The sequence below is a fragment of the Tamandua tetradactyla genome, chromosome X (genome assembly GCF_023851605.1).
Source record: "Tamandua tetradactyla isolate mTamTet1 chromosome X, mTamTet1.pri, whole genome shotgun sequence".
Lineage (NCBI taxonomy): Eukaryota > Metazoa > Chordata > Mammalia > Pilosa > Myrmecophagidae > Tamandua > Tamandua tetradactyla.
The window spans coordinates 169316937-169328946 of NC_135353.1; the positions used below are offsets into that span (position 1 = coordinate 169316937).

At 39.9% G+C, this 12010-nt stretch overlaps 1 protein-coding gene across 2 annotated transcripts in view; it reads left to right on the forward strand.

Moving 5' to 3' along the window:
• Nucleotides 1-12010, forward strand: part of PUDP (pseudouridine 5'-phosphatase) — a 575274-nt gene that overhangs the window by 442017 nt on the left and 121247 nt on the right. The window lies entirely within an intron of this gene.

Here is a 12010-nt window from a genome sequence, read left to right on the forward strand (position 1 = left end):
GCATAGGAGGCTAGAAGGAGTAAATATTTTTTTGTCATCACAATCAACTTTTTTTTTCGTGAAAAATGACATATATACAAAAAAGCTATAAATTTCAAAGCACAGCACAACAATTAGTTGTAGAACATATTTCAGGATTTGGTGTGGGTTACAATTCCACGATTTTAGGTTTTTACTTCTAAGATACTGAAGACTAAAAGAAATATCAATTTAATGATTCAGCAATCATATTCATTTGTTAAACCCTACCTTCTCTTTATAACTCCACTATTACCCATGATCTTTCTATCCCAGTCTTTAGGGGTATTTGGACTATGGCCATTCTAACCTTTTCATATTGGAAATGGCTATTAATAATATGGTGTAGGGAGATAGAACTAGCTGATGTTCTAGATAGGCCTGGTGCTCTAAGTTTCAGTACTTATGTGGTCCAGGGGCCCATCTAGAGGTTGTAAGTGTCTAGGAAATTGCCCTTGTGGGATCTTATATATTGCCCTAGGTGTTCTTTAGGATTGGCTGGAATGGTTTTGGTTGAGGTTTGACAAGTTGTGACAGGTAACAATGTCTAACTGAAGCTTGTGTAAGAGAGACCTCTGGAGTAGCCTCTTGACTCTATTGAACTCTCTCAGCCACTGATGCTTTATTAGTTATACTTTGTTTCCTTCTTTTGGCCAGGATGGAATTGGTCCTACAGTGCCAGAGCCAGACACATTCCTGGGAGTCATTTCCCACACCACCAGGGAGACTTTCACCCCTGGATATCATGTCCCATGTAGGGAGTGGGCAATGATTTCACCTACAGAGTTGGGCTTAAAGAGAGTGAGGCCACATCGGAGCAACAAAAGAGGTCCTCCAGAAGCAACTCTTAGGCATATACTATGGGCTCTGTTTAACAGGAAAATATCAACAGTACCACAGCAATATCAGGAGTAAATAATGGGGGGTGGGGGAGAAGAGTTAAGGGAAGGTTTGGCTTTTCTATTTAGTGAGAGTATGTTTAATGGTTATTTTTCTCTTGGGAAAAAATGACACTGTCTAAAATTGAGGGTGATGGATTATTGATTTTGGGCATTATACTTAATGCCAAATAGTTGGAAGTGGCTGAAGGATACACTGACTGGGAAGTAGAATGATGAACAATTGTGTATACATGTGATCAAATATTGTACCACTACAAAAAGGAACAAAGTTGTGAGGCATGCACTGTTGTGAATGAACCTCTGGGACATTTTGTGAGGCAAAATGAGTGAGAAACAAAAGAGCAAATATAGTATGGTCTCATTTAGAAAAGACTTATAAGAAAATTGGGGCCTAGATTGTTAGCTTTTATAGTATCCACATTTAGTCCAGAGCAGTGATTGTTACTTCTGGAGTTTGAGAGGCTGTGCTATATATGTATATCCTAGTGTTTAGAGATAAGAAAGAAGCCAATCACGTTGGAATTAAGGTAATTCAGAATACAGGGGTAAGGAAGACATTGTCTGTAGTTTAGAACTTCACCTACTCAATGAGACAAAAGGAAGAAAGGTTTATTTTGTCCAGAACCTAAATTTTCTATAGCACATAATCTAACTCGACCTGTTTGGATAAATCATATAAACAGCCCAAACATAGGGAGCCTTGAATAAGAATGAGGGCCTGTAATTCTGTATAATTTAATGTAATTTCTAGATACATCCCAGAGTACATTAAACAGATAATCAAAAAGTATTGGTAAAGTCCCTTGAGGGATGGGAGAAAAATATGGAACTATTAAACTTTACCACTGGAGAAACCCCTGATCCTGTGCCAAACGTTAGGGACACCCAAATCAATAGGACAAACCCTTAATCTTGAGGCTTGCTCTTGGGAAGCTTATTTATCTAGCAGAGAGGCTTAGCCTACCTATAGGTATGCCTAAGAGTTGCTTCCAAAGGACCTCTTTTGCCTAAGAGTTACTTCCAAAGGACCTCTTTTGTTGCTCAGTTGTACCCTTCCTCTCTGAGCCCAAGTCTGCAAATGAAATCATTACCCTCCCACCTATGTGGGACATGACATCCAGGGGTGAAAGTCTCCTGGAAGCATGGGAGATGATTCCCAGGGATGAGACTGGCCCTGGCACCATGGGGTTGACAATGCAATCCTGACCAAAAGGGGGAAAAGAAGTGTGACAAATAGGGTGTCATGGCTGAGAGAGTTCAAATAGAGTTGTGAGGCTATTCTGGAGGCTACTCTTACACAAGCTTCAGTTAGACATGACTACCTTTTATGTTTTGCTGAACCCCATCCAAAACCATTCCTGCCAATGCTAAAGAACACCTATATCTTATATATATATGTATATATATCTTATATATATATAAGATTCTACAAAGGTTCCATGCATTAGGATTACTTTCCAGAAACTTACAACCTCCAGATGGGTTCCTAGACTGAATAAGTCCTGACACACAGAGGGGCCAGCCTCTCCAGAGCCTCAGCTAGTTCCATTCCCCTATCCTGTATTATCGACAGCCCCTTTCAACATGAAAAGTTATAATGAGCAAAGCCTAAATACCCCTAAACAGTGGGAGAAAGATCAAAGGGGAAGGAGGAGTTGTAACAGAGAAGATAGGATTTAACAAATAAGCCTGATTACTGAATCGTTATACTGATATTTCTTTTTGTCTCCAGTATCTTGGAGCAGCTGGTAGTAAAAACCTAAAATTGTGGAATGATCACCCCTACTAAACTCTGAAATCCAATTGTTGTGGTGTTATTTGAAATTTATTGCTTTTTTTCTATATATTTTTCACAAAAAGGGAGAAAAGCCCATTGTGATAAGTTCACAGCTATATGGTGACACTGTGAACCATTGACTGTGCTTTGGATGATTATATGGTATGTGAATATATAATTTATATCAATAAAATTGCATTAAAATGAAAAAAATGACCCTACCCAACAATATTGAATCATGATTGAAAAACATGGCTTTCCTGGGGTACCCAACAGTTTCAGACCAGCACATATGGCTTCCAAATGTTTTCTCTCATGGTGTGGGTTATTATTTTGCTTTCATGTTGAAGTCCTTTTAAATCCCCAAATTTTTCATGTTGACGAGGTCTCATTTATCTATTTTTCTCTTTTGTTTCTTATGCTTTAGGTGTAATATCTAAGAAACTACTGCATAACACAAGGTCCTGAAGATGCTTCCCTACATTTTTTTTCTAGGAATTTGGTTCTGGCTCATGTCTTTGATCCATTTTGAGTTGATTTTCATATCATCTGTGAGATTTCCTTTTTATTTTTATTTTAATTTTTGTTCTTGGGGGGATGATAACATTCCAAAATTGGTTGTAGTGATGAATGCACAACTATGTGATAATACTGTGAACCATTGATCGTATATTTTGGATGAATTATTTGGTGGGTAAATATATCTCAGTAAAATTGCATTAAAAAATTTAACATCCTAAATCTGTTACAATCATACTTGGTTTGATATACCATGACTATAACAGCATGCACATATACTTTTCTTATACCCCTTGGTCCCCCCACCTTCTTTTGTACTTGCTACCACTTATGTCTTTGTATATGCTATGTCCAAAACCATAGATTTATCATGACTTTTTATGCCTTTGCATTTCAGTGCCTGTGAGAATTAAGAAGTAGAGTTACATACCGAACAATACAATGAGACTGGCATTTATAATTACCCAAATGCTACCTTTACCTGAGGTCTATTGCTTCATGCTGCTTTGAACCACCATCAAGATTCCTTTCCTTTCAGGCTGAAGAACTCCCTTTGGTGTAACTTATATGGCAGGTCTAGTGGGGACAAATTCCCTCAGCTTCTATTTATCTGGAATGTCTTCATCTGTCCCTCATTTTTTTATTTTTAACTTTTTTTATTGTATAGTATACATGTTATACTATATGTATATATGTTACAATACAAAACAAAGAAATAAAAAAGCAATAGTTTTCAAAGCACTCTTCAACAAGTGGTTACAGGACAGATCCCAGAGTTTGTCATGGTCTACTCTATGATCTTCTCATATTTTTCTTTCTAGCTACTCCAGAATGTAAGAGGCTAGGAGGCTTAAATATTTTATCATCACAATCGACTTTTTTTCCTTCTTTATTTTTGTGAAAAATAGCATGTATACAAAAAAGCAGTAAATTTCAAAGCACAGCATCACAATCAGTTGTAGAACATATTTCAGACTTTGACATGGGTTACAATTCCATATTTTAGGTTTTTACTTGTAGCTGCTCTAAAATACTGGAGACTAAAAGAGATATCAATTTAATGATTTAGCATTCATATTCATTTGTTAAATGCTATCTTCTATGTATAACTCCACCATCACCTTTGATCTTTCTATATCTCTCTTTAGGGGTATTTGGGCTACGGCAATTCTAAATTTTTCATATTGGAAGGGTCTGTCAGTAATATGGGGCAGGGAGATAGAACTATCTGATGTTTTGGAGAGGCTAGGCCCTCTACGTTTCAGGACTTATCTGGACCAGGGACCCATCTGGAGGTTGTAGGTTTCTGGAAAGTGACTCTAGTGAATGGAATCCTTGAGGAATCTTATACATTGCCTTAGGTGTTCTTTAGGATGGGCTGAAATGGTCCTCGTTGGGGGTTGACAGGTTACGATAGGTAGCAAAGTCTACCTGAAGCTTGCTTAAAGAGCAACCTCCAGAGTAGCCTCTCGACTCTCTTTGAACTCTCTCTGCCACTGATACTTTATTAATTACACTTCTTTCCCCCTTTTTGGTCAGCATGTTAATTGCTGATCTCATAGTGTCAGGTGTGGATTCATCCCTGGGCATCTACCCCTCTTTTTTTTTTTCTTTATCCCTCATTTTTAAAAGAAAGTCTCACTACAAATTAAACTCTTGGGTGGTGGTTGTTTTCCTTTAGCACTTTTACGTATTTCATGCCACTGCCAACTTTTCTCCAAGGTTTCTGATGAGCAATCAGCACTCAATCTAATCGGGTCTCTCTTGCACATCACACATTGCTTTTCTCTTGCAGCTTTCAGAATTCTCTCTTTGTCCTTTGCATCTGATATTGTGATCAATATATGGCAGGGTGTTTCCCTCTTCGTGTTAATCCTGTTTGGTGTTCTCTGGGCTTCCTGGATGTGCATATTCATGTTTTTTGCTAAGTTTGGGAAGTTCTCTGTCATTACTTCTTTGACTATTCTTCCTGCCTCTTTCTCTCTTTCTTATCCTTCTCCTTCTCCTTCTCCCACAGCACATATATTGACGTGCTTGATGGTGTTCCAGAGGTCTCGGAGGCTATTTTCGCTTTTTATAATTCTTTTTTCTTCCTGCTCCTCAGTCTGTCTCATTTCAATCATCTTGTCTTCGAGACTGCTAATTTGTTCTTCTGCCAGCCCCAGCCTGCCATTTAACCCCCCTGTGCATTCTTCATTTCAGTCATTGTGGTCTTCAACTCCAGGGTTCCATTTGGTTCCTTTTTAAAATTTCTATCTCTTTACTAAGATTTTCATATTGATCATTCATTTCCCCCCTGATATCTCATAGCTTCTCCTCTTCCATTTTTCTTCATCTCCATGAAATTTTTAAGGTCTTTTTTTTAACAGCTTTGTTCAGTTTGTCCATACTCTTGTCTTCTTTGTTGCTGTTTTCTGGATTTTTATCCTCTCCCTTTGGACGGGCTTTCATTTCCTGTTTCTTTGTCTCATACTGTGCTCCTCTTGTGCCACTATATAGAGGAGTTTGACTGCTCACTCTATTCCCCTGGAGACAGACCTTCCCCCTGGTCCTTGTGTTTAATGCAATTGATCCTTGGCCCCAACCATCAGCCTCCCTAATTTCTTATGCTGCTTTCATTGTCTCCAGCTGTTTTCACCCGGAGGGCAAGCTCTGGGAGTGGGAAGGGCAGGGCTCCCTGGAGAGGAGTTCTCCCAGTTCATCACTCATAGACCAAGGACCCACGAAAGGAGCACTTCTATTCCAGAGGGACCTGGAGAGGGGACCAGGAAGTGGGCCAAGGCTTCTCCTATGGCTGCCCAAAGCTGTGCTTTCTAGATCTGCCCAGAAAATGCAGCCTTTGAACTGCCCCTACAGCTGAGAGGAATTATACTCTTTAAGTCTCCCCAGCTGCCTTTGCCCAGGGCCCCAGCCCTCTGCAGTTGCTAACCAGAAGTCGTGATCAGCCTTGCTTGCCCCTGATCCTGGTAAGTGGAATTTGTCACCAGTTAGGTAGCCAGGGACCAAACTGCCCACAGCAACCCACCATGAGAGATGGGAATGGGCACCAGAAAAAGCGGTTAACGGTTCTTCACCATAGTTTATCATTCTTTTCTTCCTGCTCTTTCCTGGATGCTATACAGTGCTTTTCTGGGCGTTTCTGGCCTCCGGAGTTTCAAAGGAGTTGTTTTAAGCAGTTTCTGCCTGTTCCATAGTTGTTCTGGTGGAAGGACTGCATGGTAGAGCTCCCTTCTCTGGCATCTTTGCACAATCCTGTGTCTTTAAGGTAAAGGGTCAGCATCCAAACACTGAGCTGCAGGGGCCAAAATGGCTAGCACTGGGCTGCATCTGCATAAAGATAAGAATCTTGGGAATGGAGGAGAGTACTTGCCTCCATCATTTCCCTGGAGCTTTGTAGAAAGAAAGGAATCTGAGTACTGTTTACAGCTATTTGAGCCGTCCAAGCTCCTAGAAACCCTGCAAATTCCGTATTCACGGTACCTTCTGTGACTTCATTTCCATACATTTCTCATTTGAACAGTGTTTCCACCTAATCATCTTTGTTTGCTTGTAATTCTATTATTTTACATGAAAAATGGTGTGTCAGGTTATATGTTATGTTGTTTATAATAATGTACCTGAGAAGGCCCCTGTGGTCCTTTAGTGTTCATTTAAAACCAGCCGTTATTATCAAGGGAGGTTGGGAGAAAGCACACAGAATGGTTTAGTGTGTTAATTAATTAAAGCTGTCAAGGCCGGAAATAATTGTCCAAAGAAAGGAGGCTAGGATTCATTGTCATTTAAAAGGCCCAGGACAGGAAAGGGAGGCCAGGAGGCCCATGATGGGAAGCTGCAGTTTGTAGGGTATTAGGAAGCTGCTGCTGCTGCCTGAATTTCCTGCCTCTGGCTAGAAATGGGGAGCAGGGATTAACACCTAGAGATGCTTCCCCTGCAGCTGTTTTCTCAACCAGTGCAAGGCTGGGCTGGGCTATTTGACTCTTGTAAATCTAAATTGCAAGGTTTACCAAGGGAAAAAACCAGGACAGGGCTTCCATCACTTTCAACATGGCTAGATATGGAAAAGATATTGAAGTTTGTTCTTTGCAGCTCTTTGTAAAACACAGTCAGCCAGCTATCCTCAAGACACAGAGAAATTATGATTTTCTAGTCAAAGAGGCTGCTCCAACATCCCTGACCCAAATGCCACCTGGATGTCTTAAAACTGTGATTCCAATAGAATAAGTCTTTTTAAATAAAATGATTCAAATGCTCTTATCAGGACGATATTTATTAAAGCATCACAATGGAAAAGAGTTTTACATTAGATGGAAGGGGGATTTTGATATTGCTGTGCAGATGTCAATAGTTATTACATATCCTTTGGGAAAATTAATGTGAGGTTAATAAAATGCATTAAGTGTTTGTGTCTGTACCTCTTATGCATCAGTGTGAGGCAGGTCTCAGCCAAGGGCACTTTTAAGGGCATGTGGTCTGGAGACCTTTTCTGGCTGTCAGAAGTGGGGGCTGAGGTTGTGTTCCTGGCATCTTTGGGTAGAGACCAGAGATGCTGCCAGACAAGACAGACCCCACCATAACAAGGAATTATCCAGCCCAAATGGATAAGTATCACTTATGCAGAGGTGGGGAACTGTTATGGTCAGGTTCATGTGTCAACTTGACCAAGTGGTAGTACCTGTTTCTCTGGTTGGGCAAATGCTGGCCTGTCTTTTGCTATGAGGACATTTCATAGAATTAAGTCATGAGAGCATCAGCTACATCCACAGCTGATTCCATTTGTAATCAGCCAAGGGGAGTGTCTTTTGTAATGAGTGATGCTTACTCTAATCATTGGAAGCCTTTTAAGGAGGATTCAGAAGAGACAGGCTCTCTTCCTGCTTTGGATGGCAAGCCTCTCCTGTGGAGTTCATCCAGACCCCCCACTGGAATCATCAGCCTCACAGCCTGCCCTACAGATTTTGGACGTTCCCATGGTTATGTGAGACACTTTTATAAATTTTATATTTACGAATATTTCCTGTTGATTTTCTTTCTCTAGAGAACCCTAACTAATACAGGAACACTTTAGTGTAATTTTCTCTTGAAACGTTGTCCAGACCAAGACCCTAGTTTACCTCTGCTTCCTCCTTCTTAAGATTTTACTGTATTATTACTCAAGGGAGGGTGTAGATGTAAGACTAAAGTGATTTTTAAAAGAGAAACAGGAATATCTTCAATGAAGTGATATGAATTCTTAAGTTGGGAAGATCAGTTCCTGAGGTCTAGGCGGCCAGGAAATGAGAAAGCGACTATTTTTAATTTTTTTTTTTTTTTAATATCTTATCAATGGAACTTGTGGTAAAGGAGCAAAGAATGCAGAATCAGGAATTTCCTGGGCTGCATTTGGACCCAAGAAAACCACAAAGAGAAGACAAGAGGCTAACAATTATCTGTCTGGTCTGCCACCAAATATTAAATAAAAAAAAAAAGTCAGCATCTCAAGGTTTGGGGAGAAAGAGCTTTTGTTTTGCAAAGAGGAGTAAACAGGGCTAGAGAGCACCCTGGGCAGGAGGGATGGAAGGCTGGTATGACCAGACAGCAGATGGGAGGGTGTTTGACAGAATCCCGCACATCAAGATCACCTGAGAGCTGTCTCAGGCTGATTTTCAGCCTGGAGGAAGAAGGGGAGCTTAACCAAAGTTTTAGTAACAAGAATTTTTCCCTTGATGAGGCTGGGAATGGGGATTTGAAGGGTCAGTGTCTGCCCTTGTCCTATAAAACCAAGGGGGTGTCCTTGAGTCTGAGCTAAGCCATCTGGAGAATAGTCATTCTTTGCAGAAAGTTGTTTCTGGAACACAAAGGGTGGGTGTGGGTAGTAGGGGGTGGAGGGATCTTAACTTTCTCAGGTTTCCAGAGATCCAGGAAAGTTCACCATTGTCATCATTGTATAATCCATAAATGTCAGCAGAGGCGTTTTTGAGCAGTCCCCATTTCAAGTTAAACTGGACCGTGTTTGACAGTTTGATCTTACACATGGTAAACTTGGCTATAGAATTCCAGAACAGAGTGTTCAACAAGCCCAGTTTACACAATCTGTGAAGCATCTTTGGGGAGAAATGGGGGAGAAAAAGTAGCATAACTATTTTTCCATCATCATTTGTTGAATTTCATTTCCTTCCTGAATAACTCTTGCTAAGGATAATGAGAGGAAAAAACACACAACCACGTCCAGGGCTGAAATATTCCATGTAAATCAAGTAACAAGGAATTACAGAATGTCCCTGACAAAGACCCTTCAGCTCATAACAATAAAGGGGCAAAATAAAAATGTCTTTTAATGAGCATTCCTGAGGCTGAAGGAATGTTATTTAAAAAGAGCCCAGGAAAATATCAAGTGGGGAACATAGCCTCTCATGGCCTATGAGGGCATGATATTTAGCTTCTCTTTAAAATGTGGTTTCCTGGAGGTGGATGATAATGAAGTTTTATACATGAACTCCACTGCTACCTGGGTGCCCATGATGTCATGTGGTTGAGGGAATGCCAGTGTTAGGGGTGAAACTATTTTCCCCAAAAAGATATGCTGTAGCCCTAACCCCCACTCAGGATCTGACATTATCTGGAAATAGGGTTGCTGCAAATGTAAGTACTTAAGAAGAGGTCATGCTGGAGGAGGGTTGACCCTTAATGCAATATGGCTTGTGTCCTTCTAAGAAGAAGAAAGGAAAACACAGACAAGGAGAGAGAAGACGGCCATGTGAAGTTGCCATGTGAAGTTGGAGGCAGAGATGAGAGTAATGCTGCCACAAGCCAAGGAACTCCAGGGATTTCCAGGGATGGTCAGAACCTGGAAGAGGCAAGGAAGGATTCTCCTCTATAGGTTTCAGATTGAGTGGGCTCCTGCTGACACAGTGGCTTTGGAATTGTAGTCTTCACAACTGTGTGACAATAAATTTCCATTGTTTTAGGCCATCCAGTTTGGAGTACTTGTTGGAACTACAATACTTATCAGTTCTAATGAAGGATTCATCTATAATTTCTCCATCAAGTACATAGAAAGACCTGGAAAATAGGCTTATTCAGGGAAATATTTTAGAGAAGGCAAGTGGGAAAGAAGCAAGAGGGTAAAGATCAAACATTTATAATGATATGGTAACTCTCGGACTAGACACTCTTCAGACAAATCAGCCAGTCCTGATATACCTGACTCATGTCTCTCAGTTTGTTGATAAATAAACAAGTTGACCACCTCTAGTAGAATGATTCCAGTGGTTCCATGTAGCAGCTAAATTAGCCTTGTCTCAGTTGTTTTTTTTTTTTTTCCTTTTTTCTTTTTCTTTTTTGGTAGGGTGGGTATAGAATTATGACATTTAGCTAAGTGGTTTCTGTGTGAGCAAATGGTGAGATTAAAGCATGTTCCTGCTTTAATCTCGTAGTGGAGAAAAACTTGCAGGGTGTGGTTGATTCTGGTATATAAAGGAATTCTTAACAGCCAGGAACGCTGGGATGAAAAAATATATTCTCATTTGAAAGGTGCAATAACAAATGTACTTTAATGAAAGCTTCCTTTAAGAATTCATTGCTCCTCTGTTTGTATTTTTCTAATATATAAAGGACTCTTATAACTCAATAATAAAATAATAAAAATCCAACTACAAATGCAAAGGAAATGAAAACACTTTTTTCCCAAAGAAATTAAATAAATGCAAATCAAAACCACAGTTAAGATACTACGTCACACCTTCTAAGATGGTTAAAATAAAAGAGACAATAACAAGTACTGACAAGGTTGTGGAGAAATTGGGACTTTCATACATTGCTTAGTGGGAATGCAAAATGTTGCATCTCCTTTGAAAAACAGTATGATAGTCTCTCAATATGTTAAGCATAAAGTTGCCATATGACCCAACAATTCCACTCCCAGGAATCTGCCCAAGAGAAATGAAAGCATCTGTCCACACAAAAGCTGGTACACAAATGTTCATCATAGTCAAAGAGCAGAAACAACCCAAATAGACATCAGCAGATTAATCGATGGGTATAATGTGGTATATCCATACAATGGAATGTCATTTGGCCATAAAAAGGAATGAAGTATTGATAAATACTATGACATGGAAGAATGTTGAGGTCAGACACACACTCAAAAACATATTGTATGATTCTCTTTTTATGTAATGTGCAGAAAAGGCAAAGCTATATATGTATGGAAAGTAGTTTAGTGGTTTCCTGGGGCTGGGGATGTGAAAGATGAGACTGGCTGTTAATGGCTATGGGGTTTCTTCCAAGGTGGTGGAAATATTCTGGAATTAGATAATGGTGATGGTTGCACAATTCTGTAAATGAATCCCAAATCATCACGTTGTGCACTTAAAATAAGCCAAATATCTGGTATGAAATTATAGCACAGTAAAGCTGTTAAAAAACAGTTGGATCTATATTAACTCGTAATCATCAGTCACTGACACCTTGCCATTGTAGTTCATAATTATCTGAGCTTTCACTGAAGAAAGCCTTGAGCACCAAAAAGAAGAGAGAAAGGAGAGAAAAAAGTTCAGAGTATTGGGCTTGACGGGTATGGGAGGACCAAACTGGGCATGACTAACTTGAGAGCTCTCTAAGAAACCACAGGTTAAGATGAGTCCACAAGGTACAAAAGCAAAGAAACACCTAAAACAAGAAAGGGATAAAAAGCAGGGAAGGCAAGCAGCCTATTTCAATTTACCTGAGGCAAACCCAGCTGATTATCCAAATTTTACAACTTCCTCATGCAGTGCAATTGAGGCTCTGACATCACACAAGCCAAATAAACCAGAAC